The sequence below is a fragment of the Alosa sapidissima genome, chromosome 10 (genome assembly GCF_018492685.1).
Source record: "Alosa sapidissima isolate fAloSap1 chromosome 10, fAloSap1.pri, whole genome shotgun sequence".
NCBI classification, from domain to species: Eukaryota; Metazoa; Chordata; class Actinopteri; order Clupeiformes; family Clupeidae; genus Alosa; species Alosa sapidissima.
Genome location: NC_055966.1, coordinates 31117924 through 31145282, shown reverse-complemented (window position 1 = coordinate 31145282; position 27359 = coordinate 31117924). Strand labels below are relative to the sequence as shown.

Here is a 27359-nt window from a genome sequence, read left to right as displayed (position 1 = left end):
ATGGAGCGGGGCGTGTAAAGATTGTGCTCTGGGTAACAGAAACTTACTGTGCGTTTATGCGGAAACTGAATGTTTGTTAACCACTTCTACATTTCTGGTAAATGGTGAGTGGGTGTGGGTTGGGCAGGGCGCAGCTCAAGGCCGTTTGGTCTCAGCTTTGGTCACATCCACTCCTGTTGTCACGATACCAACATTATTGTTTCAATACCAATAGCAAGTGAAGAATCTCGATTCGATACTATTGCGATTTTTAAAATTTGATTTGGTTTGTGTGATTTGTGAGATCATTGAAAAATAAAAAGATACCCGCACAGCTGTTTCTTTAAGCTACCAGAGTGGTTTATTAGTAGGCCTACAACGTTTCGACCGGTCTTCGTCAGGTATGATGTGAGAGAGATGTGCGTGCACTCCACTCTTTGATTTGTGAGATCATTCACATCATGGCAATCATAGAATTTGATTGACCCTCCACACACACACACACACACACACATATAAAGTGTATTTGTGAATGTAGCCTGCACAATGCAACGAAATTGCACGACACTTATCACACAATGCAACGACATTGCGAGACACTTATCTCTTCTATGATCTCATCCCAGAAAGATTTTCTTTGACTTGTTAGTTTTTTTAACATTTATTTTATCTAAGGACATAGCAAACATGAAGAATTGAATCCACATATTCTTGCATTTACGAAACTATTTTTCAGCATTCACGTTCCTCTTAAAGTGACAGGCACTCAATTAGATTTACACACCAAATGTGATGATATAGACAAGTGTAGCCTAATAATTTAAATATCAATATGATGTAATCAAATTACTAAATATGTTTAGCTATTAGTAATCATGCAGATCATAAAATACTATAAATAATTCTCAATATACATTTATAGTTTATATGAATTCAAAAATATGAAAAAGAAACCTATGACAACCATCACTTTCTATGTCTTCGCGTTGAGAAGCAAAGTGTTGGACGTCGTGCCAGGCTGAGTCGCGGACCGAAACTCCGTGGAACCTGTTGCAGATATCAGACCTGCTACTCCGACAGAGAGTGACTGCAGAAGACAATCAGCTGACTTTTTCCCCTTTTGGGGACTTACTTTTTTCCTTATATTCTCTTTTTCTCCATTTGTGGATTTACCATTTTTATTGTAATCTCTTCTCCATTTGTGGATTTACTATTTTCCTATTTTGTGGATTTACTCTTTTTATATTTTCTACAACATTGTAACCTGCAAGTGGATATTACGCCGCATTTTGTAACATCACCAAAGTGCTGAAAAGTAAAGAACTCATTTAACCATGGCATCCAATTCTTCAAGCAGTATTTGTGTCTTTTCTTGGTTTTTCTAAGAATTCCAGCAGGAGGGTAAGATAACTTGGTTTCTGGTTATTCATCTGCTCTGTCTAAGACTTGGGTTAGTTGGACTTTAGTACTGCTGGACGGTAACAAAATCTCCATCCTTATAAAACCTGAGCAAGAAGTAGCCTATAACCTGTGTCTCTAGATAAACTCTAGGGTCAAACATCTTTGCACGTTAGCCAACTGTTCGAGACCTAGGCGTAGTCGCTCCTTATTTCATAAACATCTCAATTCATGTCAATTGTGCCATGGTCGTGGACCCCTCAACAGACACAAGCAAGATGCAATATACAGTTGAAAGGGTGGGGATAGTCCAATATCAGTATAGACTGAGGTTTAAGATTAAAAATAAATATAGTGCAAGGCAGTTCAGTGCAATGACCATGTATTAATAATAATACTGTTGTAACTGAGGTAGATGAGCAGAACAGTGTTGATTGACTTGTTCAGTATGAGGATGAGGGCTGTTACTGAGTGTTCAACAGAGTGACTGCTTGGGGGAAGAAGCTGTCTTTGTGTCGGCTGGTTTTGTCAAACAGTGCCCTGTATCGTCCGCCAGAGGGAAGGAGGTTGAACAGTTTGTGACCAGGATGTGAGGGGTCTGTAGATATTTTAGCTGCCCTTTTCCTGATCCTGGACCGGTACAGGTCCTGGAGGGAGGGAAGGTCAGCTCCAATGATCCTCTCTGCAGCCCTAATTTTCCGTTGCAGTCTGGCCCTGTCCCGTTTGGTGGCAGACCCAAAACAGACAGTGATGGAGTTGCAGATGACAGACTGAATGATGGCTGAGTAGAAAGTGATCAGCAGCTCCTTAATGCGTAAGCTCCTCGCTTACATATTAAACTTCTTTAGTTGTCTCAGGAAGTACAGTATAACCTCTGCTGGGCCTTTTTCTGGGTAGTGTCGATGTGGAGAGACCATTTTAGGTCCTGTGAAATGGTTGATCCCATGGACCTAAAGGAATCCACATTGGACACTGTGTCATTCAGAATGGCGGGGGGAGGGGAGTGTGTGTGGGGGGGGGGCTTCTCCTAAAGTCCACTGTCATCTCCACAGTCTTCTTGGGGTTAAGCTCCAGGTGGTTCTGACTGCACCACTGGACCAGCTGTTCCACCTGTATGCAGACTCATCACCATCCTGAATCAAACCAATGACGGTGGTGGGGATGGTGACGAGCCTTTGAGATATGAGTCTACGAGATATTGCTTATACAAAGAAATTAGCATATAGATAGATAGATAGATAGATAGATAGATAGATACTTTATTGATCCCCAGGGGAAATTCAAGGTCTCAGCAGCAGCATACATACAACACAAACACATTCTTTAACAGCAGAAAGAGTAATTAAAGTAAATAATATAAAAACACAACTACGCAGTAAGGACAGTAGAAGATAAAGAATATGCTAAATATACTAAAATACAAATTATACTAACACTTACATTACATTACATTACATTTGGCTGACGCTTTTTTAACCAAAGCAACTAACAACATGGTAGACAGTAAGTTTTAGAACAATTCTCACAATTTTAGGACAGTTTAAAAAACATTAGAGTACAGTAAGAATAAGTGCGTCGGTGAGTGCTGTTTTTAACGGTTACTTGTCAGTTTAAAACGGCTGGTGAGTGCTAGGATCAATAAGACTTGTTGTAAGTGTTGCTATGAGAGTAGATGTTCTCTAAAGAGCTGGGTCTTCAGGAGTTTTTTGAAAGTGGAAAAGGATGTCCCTGCCCTTGTAGGAACTGGCAGTGTGTTCCACCAACGAGGAACAACAGATGAGAAAAGTTTGGATTGGCTTGAGCGTACCGGTGGTAGAGCTAGACGTCGTTCGTCAGAGGAGCGCAGCGGTCTGGAGGTAGTGTAAGTCTGTATGAGGGCATTCAAGTAGGTGGGAGCAGAACCGGAGAGTACTTTGTAGGCAAGCGTTAGAGACTTGAATTTGATGCGGGCCGCCATAGGTAGCCAGTGTAGCTGGATGAGCAGCGGGGTAACATGTGCCCTTTTGGGTTGGTTGTAGACCAGGCGCGCCGTATTAATACAATATATAAAAATATCCTAAAATACAAATGACAAAAATACAAATTATACTAACACTTAAAGGAGAATTCCGGTGTGATATTGACCTAAAGTGTGTTGAAACATGATACCGAGTGTGAACGTATGTCTCATAGCCCATTTCGGCTTGTCCCCTGCATTCCAAAATCTGGCGCTAGTTAGCCGATGCTACCAACAGCTTTTTCAATGGTGGTGCTTCGGCATCGGGCTAGCCATGCAAATAAATCACTGTTTTACACCATTTACGAGGCTCAATGTATCTCCACACTTCATTGGTAGACTTCCGAAGGCCCTGACATTTAAAACGAGACATTGAGAACTTTGAAAAAGCACTGGTAGTTTACTTACAAGACGATTTATGCAGACAGTATCTTCACAAAGTTTAGCGTTTGCAGCCATCTTGAATTTAGTCACGATAAGTCGAGCGACAAGTAAGAATGAACAGGTATGATAAGGGATCAGATTCCAAAAATAATTCAGTGGAAATGCATGGATTCCAGTTTCTTCCAGTAGCAGCAACTGGAATCCATGCATTTCAACGGAATTATTTTTTTAGCTATCATAGTTGTTGTTGCTGTGACGGTGGCATTAACGTTAATGTTTTATGTTAACGTTATGGCAGTCTCATTTATATTAGGCCTACCTTAGTTCTCAGTAAGTTACAGTTTATTATATTCATATAATTTATATAAAACATTCGCTAGTAGTGCTAAGCCTAGTATGTTACTGTCACAATGTTAGGCTGAAGATGATGTGCTGCTGGTTAACGTTAACGTGGAGGTTTAGCTGCTACCAGCTAACTTATGTAACGTTAACTCCTCGTAATTAGGGCTGGGATAAACAATTATTTTTTAAACGATTAATCTAGCGATTATTTTTTCGATGCATCGATTAATCTAACGATTCATTTTTTCAGTCCGATTCGATTTCGATTCGATTATCGATTATCTCCCCATTAATTGACTAATAGCAATTTATACATGTTGATTTATATATCTGAATGAAAAAAACATGAATTCCTTAACATTGCAATTTATGTTTATTGCTCTTAAAATTCCAAAATAAAAGACTATACATTGTGCAAAGTAATGCATTCTTAGTCAGAGGTAGCATTCAATAAAGTTCAGTAGTGTATAGGTCTAATTGAGTGACTGTCACTTTATGACGTTCATTCCCTTGCAATTGTAACACTAACGCAGTTAAAAGGCTGCTGATGTATGGATGCAATTCATAACGTAGATAGTTCAAATAACAGTTTACTTCTCCTTGGGACAAGCACTTTTAAGTCTTAGAAAACACTTTTCCATTTACATCGGGATTTTGCAAACATGCAGTGTCAGAGTCAATAAAATGAGCCCTGAGTAACGAAATTGACAAGCAGCTGTAAGTAAGCACGCTAAACTCAACATCCAAACAGTATTTTAACGTTAGCTTTGAGATACTGCTTGATTGCATAACTTAACTAAGTTTAGTCTCCTCAATGAACTATGTTGTGATAAGACCTTAGCAGAATTAACTTGACTGCAGCAGTTTTGAACAAATTTGCACAGCATGGTCATGATGCTAAGCGGATTTAATAGCAATTTAACCAGCCGTGTTCTAGGTGTAGCGAGGAATTAAATGGTGAGGTGGTGTGCGTAAATGCAGCCTGGGCACACACTTCCTAGATATCAGATTTGTAGACACACAGGTTCGTTGCAATTATGAGACAGAGACAGGATTCTATAAACCAATAATTACGTGTTTTTATTGTATTTCAAGAACACATCAAGAGAATGGCATACGGTCATTTTATTTTGGACAAGACAGAACAATTCACATTAGGGATACTCCCATAGACAGGACACAACAAATACTTAAACACATGGAGTGGGGCTTACCCAGGGGAGGCAGGCTATCTGGACTGGGGTCAACAGGACCACACGTGGAACTCTGGATACACCACAACCACCCAGGTGCACGCTACACTGGGAATGCACACAGTAAAACACACACATGAAAAATAGACACCCACCACAAGGTGACAAGCCTCCCTGCAGTAAAGCCCCAACTTCGGTAACAAAAAAAAAAGAAACAATGAAAGACACAATCACACCAATGGGTCAAGTCATGAGGAGCCAACAGACGCTCTCACCGTCTGAGGGGCAGTGAAACAAAGGTGTAAGTAAGCTTACAGTTAGAGTAAACACAGCATGCACAACTGCAACAGAACCAAAACCCAACAGGGGCACCACAAAAGCACCTTAACCACTCACAGCAGACTTTGTGACAAATACAGACACATGCCCATGCAATAGACGACACTTGCCACTGGTGAGACATATAATGGACAAGATAACAAAGAAATAAACAAACTAAACACAACGCCAATGACGCGCTGACCTTTTCCCACAGACAAAGACAGAAATAAAACCATACAAATAACACATACACAGGCCCGCATGCACACACAAGCGGAGGGTTACTGTAAGAAGCCTGTGCCAGCACGCACAGTAGGCTCGCCTAGATTAGGCCTACTGCTAATGGCATCACGTCGCGGACAGACGGCATACTAAATAAAACAAAATCAGAGAGACAAAACAGCAGCACAAGTATTAGCTGGTGAAAATAGAGATCCACTCCAATGGATGTAGCCAGCGTAAAACCTGCTGAGAGTGGGAAATGGATACAAAGGTTAATGCTACTAACTAGACTATAAACTAACACATATTTATCAAAGTAGCCACGTACCACAACAGCTGATGAAATGCGATTTCCCTGCGATAGTGGACGCGTATTGAACTGGGTGGCCAATCGGACCATGAAACCTGGCAGAGGCGAGCAATGTAGGAAAGATAAACATAATTGCCTACAATTGAAATGGGAGCCAGGTATTAGGGCAGTTACGTACCAGCAGAAGACAACAAAACCCACACACTCCTTAGCTCACGAATCGCTAACTGAGTCACAACGATCAATCGCTCGACTCCCAACTCCTGCAGCACCACTCCCAACCATGGGTCCCTATTACGAAGGGAAAGTTAACGACTGATCACATAATACAATCAAATCGCATTCAATGAAACCGGACATACCTTCTGCAGAAGACCACGGATATCCACGAGCTGCTAACCACAGGAGCACAGAATGAGAAGGAGCAAACGAGGGCACAAAACTAGAGACAGACAAACAATCCCAACCTAGTCCTGCCGCTTCCCAGGCCATGTCTGACACCACACTTATAAAGCAAGCATCAGCCTCTTTGATAATTACTACCCATCCGGCATCCGGTGTGGCACCGATGTGGTGGGTTGGCTTAAAGGCACAGGCACTCCATTTCAACCTATTACATATGCAATGCTTCTATGTCGCAACAACAATCGTGAATATTTTGTGTTAAATGCACATGCAGAGGAGGGGCAGCGGGCTCGTTACGAGAGAGAGCGGGCGGGGCAGGGAAAGGCTGCGTGCGTAAAAAGTGTAGCTCAATGAAAGGATTTTATCTTATCTTTAATTTAAATAGTACAACATAGAACATCAATGTCTGATGGCCGGTTTTGATTTCTTGGCGCCCCACCACAGATTAGTCAACGTATGGGAAACACTGAAGGTGTAAAATTCAAAATATTTGGCAGCACGCGTTTTGGGTCTGACGAATCGACACGCATATTTTATTTTTCGACGTATTTTTTGCGTAATCGATTACGTCGACGCGTTGTCCCAGCCCTACTCGTAATCATGTACGGTTTTGTGAGTTTAATAGGCTAACTTTAGCAATATTGATATAAGTTAACTTTAAGTCACATCTGACTACCATTAACCGTTGTTCGTACGAACAGCGCAAATGGCTGTTGCTGCAAGCAAACATCATCAATGAGCTCACCCAGCTGGCTAACGTTAAATATACCTTGCGAAACTGAGTTATGCTAACACCATCTTCAGCCTGGCATTTTGACAGTAAACTCAAAAAACATACAGTATATATATAAATGATTATTGTAAAGTTTCACTTGTAAGTAGCCTTCAGTTTCAGTTGAAAATTGTTATCAAACACTGTTTATCTTTTTTTCTTCTATTTCTGCTAGGTGCTGCTTCACTCTGCTACTGGTGGTGGATCAGGCTGACTGCAACCGTTGGTCTAACGTTAGGATGCAGCACACGAGAATTTCTAAACGGAAAAAAGTGAATAAATGTACTTGCTTTTCAAACTGATAACAAGTTGTCAATGGTTATTTATGCAAGTTTGTGTAGCCTAAACCATACCTAGGCCTAGCGAAATTTATCCTGGCTGTAGATAAAGCAGGATATGAATTTCCCAAAATTACTGTATATAATATTACAGCACTGGTATTGCTACTGTACTTAGTTACAGTATGATCCATAAGTACTGTGATTAAAAATACGGTAGACAATTCAATACTGTATACATTACAGCACTGGTAGTACTACTGTAGTTTGCATGTACAGTATCAGGCATAGGTACTGTGATTTCATATACAGTAGGTGTACTGTAGAGTGAAATTCAGCAACAGCTGGTTATTTGCTGCCAGCAAGTTGCTGTAAATTTTACATTAAACTTTTTACAGTGCACCCCACTAGAAAGTCCTCTGGACCAGACTGTTGAGATGCCTACTCCAAACAGGCATGCCCTTGTGTAACCGAGGTCATAATTTGTCCCCCGCGTATGCCCCTCGAACCCGCTTATACGAAAATGTCCTCCCCGACAAGGGGCCAACAAGAAGTTTGAGAAGGAAGTCTTGTTAAGGAGTTCATTGTAAACGTATCTTGCATGACAACTGATAAAACAGACACTATAACAAAATGCCAAATAAAACACGACAGAAACTGTATTTCGCTACCTTACTTGTTTTGGAACATCAAAGAACACCACTAACCACTCGGTGAGTTGCACAGTTTTGAAAACAACCATTAAGGGTTGTTTTAAGGACATGTTTGTGCATGCCCGTAGCCAGCCAGTCTGAAGCAGTAAGGCAATTCTAAACGAGTCAAAGTCCGAGACAGGACCCATTGTCAACATGTCTGTGTCCACCACTCTAGTCCATCCAAAACAAACCAGAAAAGGGACGACTCAAAGTGATAAATATTCTCCTTTTAATGGTATGATTGATGAGACCAGTGTTTATGAAGATATCCAATTCAAATTAATGAAATGAATGTAGTATCGACTTTTTGTTTGTAACTTTTCAAAAGTACTTTTGTCCCTTATCTGAAGAATCAGTGAAAGTATGAAAAACTGTAAACTGTAAAGCGAGCCAGTATGATCCAGTATGATGGTTGTGGCGTATGTGCGTCAAGGCCGTAGCCATGGAGTCAACATGGGGGGGGAGTCCCCCTACTCTTGCAACTTTTGGGGATGTAAATGATTGTGTGCCTATGTGTGCTTCTTTGTGTGTGTGTGTGTTCACTTAAGAGTGTGTGTGTTTGGGGGGGTTGGTGTAATGGTGTATCTGATTTGGCACAGAATTACCCATGCAAATGTTGCATGCACATTTTTACTACTTATTTTATATTTACTAAGCTTTGGCCACATTATTTGGCCTTGTTTTCTATATCAAATGCACACATGTATGTTCATATGATTATATGAAAAATGTATGAAAACATTGTACTGGAACAAAAATATTTAATAGGTCAGGGTTTTGGGACCTAAACATTATGTAGACAAACCTTGAGCAAAATCTGAGATGGTACAGCAATGGTGGTGCAGTCATGGAGTCAGTGGACAAAACATTTCACTGCTTTGTATAATTTTATGTGACAAATAAATTTGATTTGATTGTAGTGTAGTGTGAATACAACACCTTAAATTGTTGTATTTGGTGTAGTGTTGATTTTTTACAATGTAGTGAGATAAATCAACTCAAATTAGGTGTTAACTGTCTAACACTTCAAAAATGTTAATTTAGGATGGTAGAGTGTGAATAGACCTCTGAAGTTCGCCTACAAAAAAGCTTTGAGATCCAGTATCTGGTGATTTTTGCTACCCCAGAGCTAACTTGCTTAACATTAATGGCAATTTGCATCGCAAGTTACAGTAGCTCTGGGGTAGCAAAAATGAAAGTGTGCCGCCTTTACGTACCAGAGACCACAGTATTCACTCGAAGGCAGAGGACAAAAGTGTGTTTGGGAAAACGTCTGCATTTCTGATTTTGTCGTCCCCGCAAGAGTTTAAACAGGTGTGATAATTCCAAATCCCCATGTTATTTTCCCATATGAAAAATCTCAAGATACCGGATCTCCTTATATGGGCAAAGATCTTTTTTGTAGGTGAACTTCAGAGATCTATGCATATATAAATACATATGCAGGTGTTAAAATTAACACTGTGGGTACAGTGTCAGCCTACTGTCCTGCTTAGAAAGGCGAAATGTCCCATCCTTACGATAAAGGAATGTTGCCATTTATTTACTGATAGATCAGAATTTAAAGCAGGCTGCATGCCCATGCCCATCTCACCCATTTCAGAGCCCCCACTTTGATGTAGTTTACTGCTTCCCCCTCCGCTGCCAAACTCAGGGCCCCAGTCACAGTTCAAATTATGCAAAAGCACCAATTTAATCAGATTAAACAAATCAATTCAAACACAACGTGCAGCAACCATTGTGGTGAGATGTTGGTTTCGTTTCCACATGTTCAGTTTCCATTTGACTGCTGAGGTAGTTCACTTTCCAGGGTCATTTCGGCAGTGCCCGTATTATTGTGTCTTTGTGGTGACAAGGAGTGTAAAAATAGTATAAATCTATAAAGTATAAATCTATATTATTTATGCTGGTCTCTAGACCTTACTCTTGCACTGTTGCACTGTTGGACTACTTTTTGCACCTTCACCATGACACTCACTCACTCTCTTGAGCACCTTGCCAGGCACACATAACTAAGGACTATGGCTGGACTACTGTTTGCACATTGGACTTTCTTAATTTAACTTATATAGTGTATTTAGTTTTTGGCTGGACTACTGTTTGATAGATAGATAGATAGATACTTTATTGATCCCCAGGGGAAATTCAAGCACCTTCACCATGACACTCACTCCTTTTAGCACATCACCAGTCCCGGCCCTATCACTACAAGCGTCTTATGCTTGATCACCCTCAAGCACATTGGACTTTCTTAATTTAATTTATATAGTGTATTTAGTTTTTAGTTTTCTTATCTTTCTTATCTTCTACTGTCTTTATTGTACAGTGGAGTTTAGTTATATGTTTATACTTACACTTATGTTTACCACTTCTGCTGTAAGTGCATGTTGTGTGTGATGTCTGTATGCTACCGAGACCCTTGAATTTCCCCATGAGGATCAATAAAGTATCTATCTATCTGAGTCAGGAAAGGCGGGGTATTACTGTGTCAGCCTCTGGATGGTTCACTGTAAGAAATGTTTCAGCATGTCCCTAGTCCCTTTTTTTCCTGATAGCGACTCAGCAGCCTTAGTGGGTGATGTAGATTTCTACAGCACTCCAACATTCTATCCCCTCATGCTCATATTCTCCATAATGTTTAAAGGTGCCATGTGTAAGAATTGAGGTAAAAATATAAAAAAAATGAGCTACACGCATCAAAAGAATGAGAAGAAATAAGGGTGATGATGTCATTAAAAAAATGACAAGGTAGTGCTGCAGAGATATCAACCTGAATTAGCATGCTAAATTACTAGCCACAGCCCGACAGGTGTCATAATTCCAGTTTCGGCCATGGGAGGCGGTATGCGGGCAACATAACCGCCAGCCAAAATGCAATACACGTGTCTTGGTTATTACTCTAGGGTAGACCAACTCGCTTTCTGGAGGTTTACTGCCCCAATCTTTTATGGAATGTGGAGTATGAATTGATTTTTTGGCGGACATTACACATGGCACCTTTAAGAGTTCTGTTTTTCACATTTTTTCCATGTCATTCCATCTAATGCTATTGAGGGTTATATAGTAAATTACAACCATAACTATAATCATATGACATAACTGTGTGCATTGGTAGAAAATAGTCCTTGACTAGTGCTTTTTGTATTGCGGTTACCTTGTGTGACCGGGGGAGGTATCTACTTAATATCCGAAGAACTCTGCTTCCTGCAGCATGAATGCACTTTTGTTGGGGTTGGAGCAAGGTCCTGCTTCCTGTAGCAGCAAGCCAAAAACTTGATTGTGCAACATTTACATATGTTCTGTCTTTTTAGTTAGATGGCTATTACCAAAGCCCCATCATCAGTTCAGTTCAGATATCTTTATTAGTCCCCGAGGGGCAATTCGGTTTACAGCCTACCCATCCATGAAGGGATTAAAAGTTAAAAAGTGTATTAGCATACACTTCATAAATGTATGTAATGTTAAGAATAATAAATAGACAAATAATAAGTAAGTACTGCAGCAGTCATACGTCATCTGTCTACAGCCAGACACAGACAGACACACACACACACACACACTTCCCCTGCCAGTGACGGAATAGAGCAGCGGAGTGCAAGAACCAGTATTGTTGTAGTTATGTGCATTCTTTTAACAGTCTTATATGATGTTCATTTAACAGTCTATTAGCAGAGGGAATGAATGAGTTGGCATAGTGGTTAGTTTTACGTATTGGCACATGGTACCGCCAACCTGATTGCATGATAACCAATTCATTACTGAGTACATGATTTGGTTGGCAAGACATTCTCTCTGCTCTCTGAGCCACCCGTGTTTTCCAGAGAGAACAGAGATCTTCTAACTGGGTAGCAGTGATTTTTGAGCATACTTTGACAATGTCGCTCAAGCTATTTTTGTCCTTCACAGATAGTCCATTAAACCAACATATGAAAGAAAATGTTAATAGACTCTCAATGAAGGCTTGATAAAATGTACATAGAATTTGTTTACAGACACCAAAAGAGTTAAGCTTCCTCAGTAAGTATATTCTTTGGTTTGCTTGCTTAATAATGCTATCAGTGTTCTCACTGAATTTCAGTTGCGGGTCAAACACTGTGCCTAAGTACTTATATGTTTGGACTATTTGAACATCTTCATTGTGTATTACACTCGGTTTTGGTTCCTCACTATGCTTCCTAGTCTTAATTTCTTAAGTTTTAGACACATTCAAAAACTTAATTCTTAAGTTTTAGACACATTTAGGTCAAGGAAGCTGTCATCGCACCATCTGACAAATTCTGTAAGGGCTCTGTTGTGGTTAGATTGGTTGCCCTGAGAAGAGACAACAGAGCTGAGTCGTCTGAAAACTTCACCAAGTAGCTGTTTTCCCAAGATGACCTGCAGTTGTCAGTGTATAATATGAAAAGCAGGGGGGGGGGGGGGCAGCTGCAGCCCTGGGGAGGGCCTGTGTTGGATACAGTGACAGAGGACATGTTTCCATTTGCATAGACCTGCTGCCTTCTGTTTGTTACAATATTTAAAACTAGTAAAATCTGCTGGAGAAGCTTAAAATATGAGGCTAATCGTTCAATTAGAATGTGAGGCTGCATTTTGTTAAAGGCTGAACTGAAGTCAGCAAATGAAAGTCCTGCATGTGATGCAGGTTTCTCAAGATGTTTATACACCCTGTCAAGAATGAAGAGTTTTCCACACCCTTGCCCGCTTGATAGACAGATTGTATTGGATCTAGTTTGTCTATTTGGGGCAGCCGTGGCCTACTGGTTAGCGCTTCGGACTTGTAACCAGAGGGTTGCCGGTTCAAACCCCGAACCAGTAGGCCATGGCTGAAGTGCTCTTGAGCAAGGCACCTAACCCCTCACTGCTCCCCGAGTGCCGCTGTTGTTGCAGGCAGCTCATTGCGCCGGGATTAGTGTGTGCTTCTGTTCACTGTGTGCAGTGTGTTTCACTAATTCACGGATTGGGATAAATGCAGAGACCAAATTTCCCTCACGGGATCAAAAGAGTATATATACTTATACTTATATCGTTAGGGAGATTGTGTCCTTAAGGATCTTTTCAAAGCACTTCATTACCAGTGAACTTGGGAATTTAGAATCCAGTCTGTGAGTGACGTCATGAACCATAACGGACTACTGCAAACGAGGGAACCATATCATGGATTGGGACAATGCCAGAGTCATTAAGCAGGAGAACAACCGATACCACCGCTGGATAAAAGAGGCGATTGAAGTAAGAAAGCGGAGCCCAAAGACGATGAACAGAGATGAGGTAGCATATATGCTCTCCCATACCTGGAGTGCCGTCCTGGGGGGGGTGGCGGACTGACAGCAGGAGGTGTGGTCCACCTGTCAAAAAACTGACAGGTGGATCACACCTCCGTAACAACATCAAACAAGTATTTTTCTATAGTTTCGTTTAAAATACACATTTACAAATTTCAAATTTACCAATTCAAGTTGCTTTATTAGCATGGATGTATGGGAACAGTGTTGCCAAAGCTATTGTTGATAGTAACACACAATACATAAAAAAGTGAATACATAAGAAAAAAGGGGGTGGGGGGTACATCAGTATGGGGGTGGGTATAGAGGATTTAGAATTAACAGACGTAAATAACAAGAGTAATACACTGCACTCCCAGAAATTCACACACACACACACACACATGATGCTGTGAGACATCGATCTTCATTACAGAGACACTGAAGTGTCGATGAGCAGTTTGTCAAGCCACAGGTGAAACACTGCCTCCCATTGGCCATATTGTTTACTACAGCTTCAAGATAAACCATAGGCCTACTGCTAGCTGCATACAGATAGACAATGGGTTTATATGAGGAAAATAAACTGAACGAATGTTCTGGGCAGAGTGAGTATTAGCTGGAAATGTGATTTGATTGAGCACATACAGAAAATAAATGGATTGGAATTGGCAAATGCAAATCGTGCCTTTTAAATACAATCCCAAAACAGAAAAACCTGGAATGTTTCTTCAACTCATATTAAGTTACAAAAAAGGACACAGACAACATATTAAATATTGGAAACAGGTTTAGTTTTGTAAATCGTTTCATAGAACTTGATGGAGAAGCATAAGCAAAGAAAAACCCATTAATGTTTGGAAATTGGAAAATAACTGACTGGGGGCACCTCAAACAAAGTATTTTCTATTTATTAACTGGAAACCCCATAATACCAGTTTATCAATGTCCGACCTGAAAGTCGTACAGGTCTAAAGGTATGCATGAGGAAAAGTATGCCAGCTCAGCATCCTGATGGCTTGTGGATAGAAACTGTCTCTCTATCTGCTGGTACAGGTCAGAATGCTCTTGTAACTTCTATCAGATGGTAGGGTGAAGAGACTGTGGCTGAGATGACTGGGGTCAGCGAGGATCCGCCTGGCCTTTTTCCTGCAGCACTGGCACTGGTAACTCAGTCTTTGTAATGCGCTGCGCTGCGCTGACCTGACCACCCTTTGCAGAGCTTTGTGATCACAGGCGGTGCTGTTACCATACCATGCTGTGATGTTTCTAGTCAGGATACTCTCAATGGTACAGGAGTAGAAGTTGGTCAGTATTTTACCGTCCATACCAAACTTCCGCAGCCGCCGAAGAAAAGAAGAGTTGCCCCTGTCTTGCTGACTTTGTGACCATAGGTGTGACCAGCTCAGTTGCTCACTGATATTAGTTCCAAGGAATCTTAACCCTTAAAGGAGTACCGGAATGTTGGGAAATTAACATTCTAAAGAATATCTGGATTCATTGAATTCAACATAGAATTTTAGAACCTTCAATTGTTGCGGAACTTAGAACGTTCAAAAACCTACACCTTTAAGGGTTAAGCAACTGACTCTCTCCACTGCTGTAGCCCCCAATGTAAATGAGTGTGTGCTCCTCTTCCTGCACGGAAATTGAAGTGTAGGATCATGGAATTCCGTTCATGGGGGACCATACAATAAATGAATGTGTACATTTAGTGACTGGACACTACGCATGCACACACACGCACTTATGAACACAGCCAAACAAACACATAAAGATACATGCACACACTTGCAGGCACACACACAAACACACACACATACACACACACATAAATGCACACAAACACACACACGCACATAAACGCACGCACACACTCAAACACACACACGCACACACATTAACAGACACACGCACACACATACACACACAGTAGACATGCAGGCATCCATACGCACACACGCACATGCAATCACACAGGTAAGCATGCACAGACTCACACGCAAGCACGCACAGACTCACACGCAAGCACACACACGCGCACAAGCACACGCACGCAGACACACACATAAACACAAACACGTACATGCACGCATGCACAAACACACCCACACGCACATACACACACCCATACACACAAACACACACAGACACATAAAAACACACACGTGCAGGCAAGCAGGCAGACACACACACATACACACGCACCCCCCATTACCCCCACACATACACTCACAAGCGAATATACACACACAAACACATAAAACACACACACACACATGCAGGCAAGCAGACACACACACACACTTCATTACCTCCACAAACACATTCACAAGCATACACAGACACACACACACAAAACACATGCAGGCAAGCAGACACACGCACACACACACACACCATTAGTATAACTATAAGTATATAATATATATATACTCTTTTGATCCCGTGAAGGAAATTTGGTCTCTGCATTTATCCCAATCTGTGAATTGGTGAAACACACTCAGCACACAGTGAAGTGAAGCACACACTAATCCCGGCGCAGTGAGCTACCTGCAACAACAGCGGCGCCTTGCTCAAGGGCACTTCAGCCTTGCCTACTGGTCGGGGTTCGAACCAGCAACCCTCCGGTTACAAGTCCGAAGCGCTAACCAGTAGGCCACGGCTGCCCCTATTACCCCCCCACCACACACTCACAAGCGAAAACTCACACACAGAAACACAAAAGTTGCAGGAGTAAGTTGGGCTGTTGCAGATGTACTAAGTTTAACAAAAAAGATACTGTTTACCTTTATACTGAAGAAGTATAGTAGAGAGCAAGAAGAGTAAAGAAGTTGAATCACTATACTACTGTAAATATACTTTTTTTTTACAGAAGTAACTGTACTTCTACATAAGAATGCACTGAAAGAAAAAAAAAAAAAAAAAAAAAAATTCGCTGGATTTACATGATTCTATCATGTACATTGGTTGCACTTGAATGAAATGTCTAGGTTTACGAAATTGATTCATGCTGTGATAACCCAATTTGATCAAGTCATTTTCAATGAAATTGATTAAAAGGAAAATTCCAGTATTTAGCACTTTGAGTCCTTTTCTGGTTTGTTTTGGATGAACTAGAGTAGTGGACACCGATATTTTGACGATTGGTCCTGTCTCGACTTTTCTGACTCGTTTTGAATCGCCTTTGACTACTCAGAGTGGCTGCCAACAGGCATGCTCAAACATGTCCTAAAACAACCCTTAACGTTCATTTTCAAAACTGTGCAACTCACCGAGTGCTAGTGGTGTCAAAAAGACAACTTTGCAAAGTTGTTACAGTATGATGGCATTATGATCAGAAATATCGTAAATGAAATGCCTTATTTGTTTCGGGATGTTTTAATCGACGATTCTATCTGGCCGACTGAGATTCTCCCAGATGCATTGTGGAACCATCGAGACGCACTTCGGCGCAGAAGGTAGAGGACACCGAGGAAAACGAGCCGGGGCCCGTAACAGATTGAGGAACAGCTCATAGGTCTCCACTGCCTAGCATTCTCCTAGCCAATGTCCAGTCTCTTGTGAACAAGATGGATGAACTAAGAGCGAGGATACAGTTTCAAAGAGACATCAGGGACTGTAACATTCTATGCTTTACTGAGACATGGCTAACTGAACTTGTACCGGACTGTGCCATCACTCCGGTGGAGTTTTTCTCTGCTGCTCGCTCTGACAGGACTGAGGAATCTGGAAAATCGAAAGGTGGCTGTGTTTGCATCATGACGAACAGCAAGTGGTGCGATCCTAGAAATGTCACCGTTCTCTCAAAGTCCTGCTCGCCTCATCTAGAACATCTAGCGATCGTCTGTCGACCCTTCTTGCGCTACTTCTACATCAATCGAGGTCAGTTTACTACAATCCATAAACAACAAACTTGCAATACTGGAACATCTGCACGCAGATATTAAGGACTTAAAAGCCAGCCTCGAATTTTCCCAATCACAGATCGACACACTCGCATTAGAAAACCGTGAACTCAAAGGAAATATCACAAACTTATCCGACCATGTTAATCAACTCACCAGCGAAAATCGGATCATGAAAGAAACAATCCTAGACCTCCAGTGCCGCAGCATGCACGATAACCTAATTTTTTTCCGGAATTCCCCTGCCAACTTCTAAAGATACACCCGACGACCCATAGAGAGCAGTTAAAGAATTCTTGCAGTCATCTCTCAAACTACCGCCAGAAACAGTTGACAAGATTACCTTCCACCGTGTACACTGTCTCACTTCCAAAGACAATAAAAAACCTCCTCCAATTATCGCCAAGTTCGAACACTTCAAACACAAAGAACTCATCAAAAGCAAAGGAAAAGAACTGAAAGGCACTTCATTCGGACTAAACGACCAATTCCCACAAGTAATACAGGAAAGAAGAAGAGCCCTCTTGCCCATAATGAAACAACTCAGGCAAGAGGGCAAACGAGCAGCACTGTCAGTCGATAAACTGTATGTCAATGGAACTCTGTATCGCAACCCCAATATCACCACCTGGCTATAGCACATCATACCTCATGCCAACATTCATCTTGATTATAACATTGTCACCCTCAACTCTCTCTAACCCACTGCCTACTGATGCTTGGATCACCTCTCTCTTCTCTCTTCTTATGTTTCACTCCTTTTGCTCCCCCTACCCACCCATTCTCTTTTGCTCTCTCAATGTTTAATGTTATTCATGGTGTTTTGTCTACATGTTTGCTTGTGTGTCCTGTCTGTTTTTGTTTATTATGTCTATAGGCTAAAGTCAAATTATGATCTGTATGTTTTCAATGCTAAACAGGAAATTTTCATGCTGTCACCACTCCAGAACCAAATTCCTACCTCTTTATGCTCTATATTCTTCTAAGCCCCTACCCTTTACATCTCATTCGCAAACCACATTACATACCTATTACTCCACCCCCCCCTTCCCCCTCTCCTATCTAACTGACACCTGCACACACTCTCACACACTGTGACGGTCAAGACATGACCGCACAGGACTTGTGCCCTGTCGGCACTCATCTTCCCTCCATATCAGTGGTTATGTACCCACACATGCACACACAACATTAACATTCACTAAATGACTTTTACAGCACATTATGGACTGTTACCTTATGGATCTATGGACAGAATGAACTGCATCGGTGTGGCGACGGCAACATGCTGTTGCGCAAGAGTATAACTTTGGGCCATAGCTACGTGGCTAGCACTTTGGACGTTTGCACTCACCTAACACCATTTCCCATAATGTGGTAATGTTTTATGTAATGTATGACACAAGACAACTATCTGCTATGTTTGCACATTTATTGTTAACTTAGGTTAGACGCGTAAGCTTGAGTAAAACATGAATGCTATGCAGACATAAAAGTGACTGACTGTTGTGTTGTCTCGTTCTGGCTCTGAATGTCTGGTGGCAAAAGGGGCCGACGAGACACTACGGACGATTTATTGGTTCCGGGCGGCATTGAGCCGTGCCATTCTGTTTATTACTGTGGGGGACGTTTGCGACGGTCCTGATCAAACCGCCGCAATCTTTATTCTTAACACCAGCAATAGGGTGTACTATTTAGCAATCTCTTTTGATATAACTGCTAGGGCATAGGTCACATCTGTATGCTTGTGATTCAGGGTCTGTCTTGTCTTCCTGTAGTAATTGATTGTTTATTGTTTCCCTGTCTATGTGAATGGTGCTGGTCGCCAGGTATATGTACCCCTTTGTTTCATTTGATGTGAGTCTTGATGTTGTTGGTGATGCGCAACGTGAGTGTTACGACCCTGTAGTTGGAAAATAGTCACCTGTAAAAGCTATTGGAATTTTTGAAGAATGATTGCTAGGTTTTTTTTTTTTTATTAGTTAAGTAATTTTCCTATGGACCCCTCTGCTTGTGTTGTATTCAAGCCACGTTATTACATTTTTGGTCCATTCTCAACCACTGCCTCTGCTTTCTTGGCCACACCCACTTTGATTGAAGGTAACTCCGTTCGGTACCGTGACACACACACAATACCCATCTTATCAAACATTTTCATAACTGTACAATCACAACATGGTACCACTTACATTCCTGACCTGGAACATCCGTGGGATTGGATCTCAGGCAAAGAGGCTCAAAATCTTAAATCATTTGGATAGTTTAAAAGCTGACATGTCTCCTACAAGAAACTCATCTCTCAGAATTAGACTACACCCGCATCAAATCAAGACAATTCAATCACATTTTCTCATCTCATTACAATACAAAACAAAGGGGAGTTTGCATTCTGATTAACAAAAGAATCTCATTCATCCATAACGGCACCATCACAGACCCAGAAGGACGTTTTGTCATCATAAACATCTCAATTCACAATACCCCTGTAACAATTGTTAATGTTTATGGCCCTAATACAGACAACCCAGTTTTCTTTCAGAATCTCTTCACCTCCATCTCAACTCTATCTGGCTGTCCCATCATAATTGCAGGTGACTTTAATACAGTGTTAGACCCCACAATTGACAGATCTGATCACTCTAAAAGCAAACGAATCTGGCAATTCACAAAAACAATAAAACAGTTCATGAGCGATTCTGGCCTTGGCGATTGTTGGTGGCTTCAGCACCCAGACTCCAAATGCTACTCTTTTTTCTCTCCGGTCCACCACTCCTATTCCCGTATTGATTATTTTCTCACCAGCAACTCTATAATGAAAAATATCTCTGATTCAACAATTCATCCCATAGTCATTAGCGATCATGCCCCAGTTACAATTAAATGGAACATAACGAAACAACAGCGACCAATTAGCAAATGGCGTTTTAATACATCCCTCTTACAAGACCCAAATTTCATCAGTTTTGTTGGGAGATAGTGGGCATTCTTTCTAGAAATGAACGGCTCCCCTGAATCATCTCCTTCCCTTCTGTGGGAAACAGGAAAAGCAGTACTCAGAGGAAGAATCATCTCATATTCAGTATACAAAAAAAAGAAGGAAAAAGAACAGGAAGTAGAACTCAACAATAAAATTAAACAGTTAGAAGAAACACAGGCAAAACTTAGGAAACATAAATTCAAACTCAATGAAATACTCAATAAACACACTCAATTTATGATTCACCGTCTAAGGCAGGAAAACTTCCACCATAGCAATAAATCAGGTAAATACTTAGCAAATCAAATCCAACGTAACAAAGAAAAATCAACAATCCCGGTCATAAAGAACTCAGCAGGGAAGCTAACCAGCTCACCTGAAGAAATAAATCATGTTTTTTACCAGTTTTACAATAAACTATATTCTTCAGAAATAAACCCCAACCACTCTTTCCTAAACAGCATCAAATTACCACAACTCAATGAGACCGAAATAAAAAACCTGGAATCACCTATAACTCAACAAGAACTGTTTGATGCCCTGAAACAGATGCCCGATAATAAAGCACCAGGTCCGGATGGCTTTCCTGCTGAGTTCTACAAACAATTTTGGACCATCTTAGCTCCACTTTTCATCAGAATGATTAATGAATCAAAACAGAAAGGACGTCTTCCAACTAGTTCCACCACAGCCTCAATTTCACTGCTCCTCAAGCCCAATAAGGACCCAACATTGGTCGGTAGCTGGATGGCAATCTCTCTCCTCAATGTGGACAATAAGATAATCGCAAAAATGCTAGCACACAGATTAGCAGAGGTCACCCCATCCATTATCCACCCAGACCAAACAGGCTTCATTAAAGGTAGAATTTCATCCACCAACACCCGCAGACTGTTAAATATAATGTATCACTCCACAAATTTTCAAGATAATACCATCATAGCAACTCTGGACGCAGAAAAAGCTTTTGATAGGGTGAACTGGAATTTCCTGTTTTCCACATTAGGGAGGTTTGGCTTCGGGGAGTCGTTCATTAACTGGATTAAACTTCTATACACCTCTCCTTCAGCCACAGTAATCACCAATGGACTAACATCACAAAGTTTCACTCTTCACCGGGGAACTAGACAGGGGTGCCCACTCTCCCCCTCACTATTTACAATCTTCATTGAACCCCTAGCAGCTGCCATCTGTCAGAACCCCCTCATCAAAGGTGTCCAGACTCCATATATGCATCACAAAATCAGCCTTTATGCTGACGACATTCTTCTCTTTCTTCAAGACCCCACAACATCAGTAGAAGAAACCATCAAACTCATTGACACATTCTCTAAAATTTCTGAATACTCAATCAATTGGAATAAATCTGCAGTTCTCCCATTACATCCCAACAGCTGGGATATGACAGCCAACTCTTCACCTATCCCACTCTGCACTAACTATATCACTTACTTAGGGATAAAAGTCTCCCCCAGGCTGTCAGACTTATTTAGCCTAAATTATTCCCCTCTACTCACTTCAATAGATGATGACCTTCAACGCTGGAAGAACCTCCCATTATCCATCATGGGCAGAATCTCAGTAATCAAAATGACAATACATACTGCCCAAAATAAATATCTATTCTCTATGATTCCAACCCAGCCCACCACCCTCTGGTTTAAGTCTCTCGATTCATTAATCACTAAATTCTACTGGAAAGATAAGACCCCAAGGATCAAACTCACCACTCTCCAAAAACCAAAAGCAATGGGAGGACTAGAGGCCCCACACTTCCAGCACTATGCCCTGGCCAACCAGCTCCACTTCATCCACAAATGGCTACACCCCACCCCCTCAGACAACACCTGGTTAGACCTAGAACAAACAATCTGTAAAGAAATTAAAATCTCAGATCTCCCTTTCTGCAGTCAGTCGGTCAAAAAACATCCATCCTTCAAAGCCCCAACAATTTCAGCTACTCTGACAGCCTGGTGGAGATTCTACCACATCACTGATTCACCTATAGCACCATCAATTCGCACCCTGATTTGGAATAACCCAGATTTCACCGTCAACAAAAAAACACTTAACTTTCACACATGGATGGGAAAGGGCATCACTCACCTTCAACACATTCTTCAAGACAATAATCTGGCCTCATTTTCCTGTTTGGTCCAGAAACACGGCATCGAGAGTAAACACTTCTTACAATACCTGCAAATTAAATCATCTATCCTAGGAAAAATTAACATCCAGACAGCTAACCTTGACATTCTCCCACCAATCTCAGAGCTGCTTAATATTCCCTCTCCCAAAAAAATACTCTCCCAAATTTACAAAATTATATCTCGTTCAGAAAAAACAATTGGCCTGCCATATCACAAATGGGAATCAGACTTATCAATTACTCCCGGTGCCGACTTCTGGACCAAAATGTGCAAAAACATCTACCTCATGACAAAGAATAGTAATCTACAACTAATACAATACAAGGTTCTTCACAGATTCCACTTCATAGTGCAGGGCGATATGTAGCAAAAAAAGGTGTTTGAAACATTTCATATAGATTTTTGCAAAGTATGATTTTTCACTTCTTCAGACCCTATAGTTTGCAAAACTACCTGTTTCCAATTTTTTCCCAGACTGCACAGGTCCAAAATCCAAGATGGCGGATATATCACCAAAAATTGCAAATAATCACCTTTTTAAACATTTTAAATGGATATATGTGAGGTATTATCATTATATACATACATTTTCTAATAAAATTGAACGGCTTAGGTAATAAATATGATCATGGGTGACATGAGATGTCATAATTATCAACCAGTGATGGGTGTAACCACCATTATGCTATTTTTTAGCATACCCGGAAAAACACATTGACTGATTAAAAGTTTCCTTCACATAACCTAATAATCATTTGAATTAAAGTAATGTTCTGCAATCACCACAATAGATTTGATTAGATTCAACTTCATTGTCATTGCAGAGTACAAGTATGAAGACAATGAAATGTGGTTTGCGTCTAATCAGAAGTGCAAAAAAGGAGAAAAGTGCAATGTGATATAGAAAGTATAAACAGGTGGTGTTTTCAGAAATTTAGTGCAGTGTAGACTAGTTGATTTATATAAGGTTACCTTATAAAAGCAGAATAAATATGGCTTTGTAATGTGAACAATGTGTAAACAACATATATTGGGGGGGGGGGGGGGTCTGCCTCCTTGTTGTCCCTGTCAAGGTTGCTATGGTCGTGGACACCTCAACAGGCACAGGCAAGGAGGCATTGGGCGGGGTTGGGGGTGGGAGCTTTGTAGGTTGGTTGTCACCAGGATGCAGAGCTAGAGTTCAGCTGCAGGAAAGCTTCCTCTGAACCTGCTGCGCGCCTTATGCAAGCATCACTTGCCCTGGATGGCCTCAATGGAGGGGAGTGAGGAACTGGTGATGCGTTGGGCAGTTTTCACCACCCTTTGCAATGCTTTTCGGTCGTGGGCAGAGCAGTTGCCATACCAAACTATGACACAGTTGGTAAGGATACGCTTGATGGTGCAGGGGTAGAAGTTCACCAGAATCTGAGGAGCCGGTGGACCTTCTTTAGCCTCCTCAGATAGAAGAGACGCTGGTAAGCCTTCTTGATCAGGGTAGAGGTGTTGAGGGTCCAAGAGAGGTCCTCAGAGATGTGGACACTCAGAAATCTGAAGCTGGTGATACACTCCACTTCAGTCCCATTGCTAGCTTTAGACTTCCTGAAGTCCACAATGAGCTCTTTTGTCTTTAATAATTCTGTTAACAGGACTTTCAGGAAATTGTGGGAACATATGAATTTGTTGATTATATGCAAGCCTAATGCTGTCCACTACAGCTAAGTCTGCCTTCATCCATGAATTGTGACTGGTTTCAGAAACAGCATCATCTGAACAATCTATAGAGAGTAGCTCAGTGCAATTAACACACACATTGGATGGCATCTTGATAGATGGCATGGCTGTTGTGCAGGAGATGGTTGTCAGGAAAAGTGACAAACTGTTGCTAAGATCTGGTCCATACAATGGGAAAAGCACATGATAAGGGATACAAAATACAAGACTACACCAATCAAAGACTTTAAAGCTTTCCTGGGATCAAAGGAAACCAAAGCCAACCTCGTCCTATACCTTGCTCATAAAGCTGTTGAACTATGTAAACTGCCAGTCACAGATCACACACACAAAGGTGGCAGTAGCAGTAAATAATTTTGGCAAAACCCCACATATCTACACATGTCACACAGATGTCTTGGTGCTTGCCCTTCACAGGGTACCAGACATCAACAAAGACAGTCTCATTATCATGGGCACTGGAGAGCGTTGACATCGAAAAGATACATCTCAGAGATCTTGACGTACCCTAGCGGCAGCAAATGTAATTTCCAGCCAGGGTAGTCTAGCAACTCTCCGTTGGCTTGTGAGGTGGAAAAAACAAACTTCGGTCCGGCCAATCACATCGTGCATAGAGTCGGTGGACCTATCGGGTATCCTATTGTATCCTATCCTATCAGGAAATTGATGGACAACCGTTTGTCCCGCCATTTACCGTTTATCCCATGGGAAAGGAAAGGTTTCTGTTTCAAGTCAATCAAGTCATGATGATGTCATTAACACACTTGTAGGCTTGTAGTAGGTCCTCATCCATCTCCAGACGTGTTAGCTGGATGTGAGACATTTGTGTGTCAGCTCCTCAAAACATGGTTTTCAAACAGCTAAAGCCCTTCGGTGGAACTCGGAAACTAGGGAAATCCCATCCCTTATGATTGCCCTACCATCGCCTATTGCTGAGCCCATGCTCGGTTTTCTGCCCGCGCAGCCTAGAGACCCACTACTTGCCCTAAGAGGAATCCTAATCCCTATGGACAATTCATCCCCAACACTGGACTATTTGAACTTAACACTAAATAGGATTCATGAATTATCATACTGGTTATGTAACCATCTAACCACTTTGTAACATATACCTCAGGTGGCTCTAAATACCATGTTATTCTCTGTATATAGACCTTACTGTCCTGTAACTGAACACAGGCAGATGGGTCAGGCCCTTGAGTAGTGGATCTGCTTGAGGTTTCATCCTATATGTTTCTCCAATTCTTGGGAGTTTTTCCTCGCCCCTGTTACTAATGGGCTCTGTCTGAATGTTTAACACTCTGTAAAGCGCCATGAGACATGGTTAATGTTTTGACGCTCTATAAGTGAAATTAAGTTGAAATTGAAATTCTGAGAGCACACAGGCAAGCAAATGTTTGGGCACAAGATACAGTGCCTGCTCCAAAGATTCTTGACTCACTATTACAGGGATGGAGGCAAATTGTTGATGGGCAATGGGCTCCTGTTTTGTCAAAACTTCCACCAGCACCAGAGGCTGTTGTGGAGCTTGTGAAGTGCTGTTGTCTTGCCAGCCAATGCAGTAGAAAGTGTTCTTGCAAGAGTAACAACTGACCATTCACACAACTTTGCAGGTTTGAAGGCTCTGAGGAGATGTGCAATATTAAAAAGACAGTGACAGTGGTGAGGATAAATACTTGAGTGACAATGACAATGTTTTGTTGAACTCTTAAATAATGAAACAAGATGCAGATTTTAAAACAATTTTCATTTTTTTCCATTTTTTCTCCAAATTTCTTGGCAAATGGTGCAATACATCTTTTGTAAATAGTCTGTACCTCACTTGTCTACCTTATTATGACCGCCGCGCAGCGAAGCAAACATAAACATATAGGTTTAGTCAGATTTTTTTTTTTTTTTTCGCGTGCCCAAATTTCCGTCAATGATTCCCGGGACACTGAAAGACCGGGGCACACAAAACTTGGTGGGCATGTAACCCCACATGGATAGCATGGAACCATCGTTTTTCGTTTTGATCTGTAGCCCCCCTGCTGGACTGGACCCCCCGAAAGGAGGGTAGGGCAGACACAGTTTTCTGTGAATATCTCGAAAACCGTAGGGTTTAGGAGGCCCATTTTTTTTTGTATGTTGATCTCAAGGGGCCATGTCAACCCATTCCATAACCACTCATTTCATGTATAGCGCCACCTAGTTAAACACAAAAAAGTAAAAATGAGGTGTTGTAATTGAAGGTATCTGTGACCTAACATAGTCAAAACTGCACGAAATTGGAAGTGTAGGATCATTATGACACCCTCTGTATGCACGCCAAGTTTTGTGGAATTCCGTTCATGGGGGGCCACACAATAAATTAATTTATGTTACTATACACCAACTGGCCTGTAGGTGGCCGGAGACAGTTTTCTGTAAATATCTCGAGAACCGTAGGGCCTAGGAGGTCCACCTTTTTTATGTATGTTGGTCTTAAGGGGGCATGTCAACCCATCCCATTACCACTTATTTCATGTATAGCGCCACCTAGTTAAAAATTAAAAAGCAAAAAATTAGGTGTTTTCATCACAATATCTCTGGCTGACAAGGTCAAAACTGCACGAAATTAAAAGTGTAGGATCATTATGACACCCTCCGAATGCATGCCAAGTTTTGTGTACTTTCGTTCATGGGGGGCCTTACAATAAAATAATTTATGTGTACATTTAGTGACGTACACCAACAAGGATTCCCGGGACACTGAAAGACCGGGGTACACAAAACTTGGTGGGCATGTACCCCCACATGGATAGCATGGAACCGTCATTCTTCGTTTTGATCTGTAGCCCCCCCCCCCCCCCCCCGCTGGACTGGACCCCCCAAAAGGAGGGTAGGGCAGACACAGTTCTCTGTGAATATCTTGAGAACTGTAGGGCCTAGGATGACCAATTTTTTCCGTATGTTTGCCTCCAGGGGTCATGTTAACCCATTCCATGTGCACACATGTGCATAAACAGATACACACGCACACACATACATTTACAGTAATCATACGTATGACACATACTCACACAGTTGACATATGTAC

The 27359-nt window shown here is 41.4% G+C and overlaps 1 long non-coding RNA gene across 1 annotated transcript; it reads right to left on the bottom strand.

Annotated features, from left to right (window-relative positions):
- Positions 1–5417: 5417 nt before the first annotated feature.
- LOC121720294 lies at positions 5418–6740 on the bottom strand. Its single transcript, XR_006034481.1, has 3 exons — positions 6508–6740; positions 6324–6436; positions 5418–6240 (listed from the first exon to the last, which is right to left on the bottom strand). It is a non-coding gene; the product is annotated as an uncharacterized LOC121720294 (long non-coding RNA).
- Between the last annotated feature and the right edge of the window lie 20619 nt (positions 6741–27359).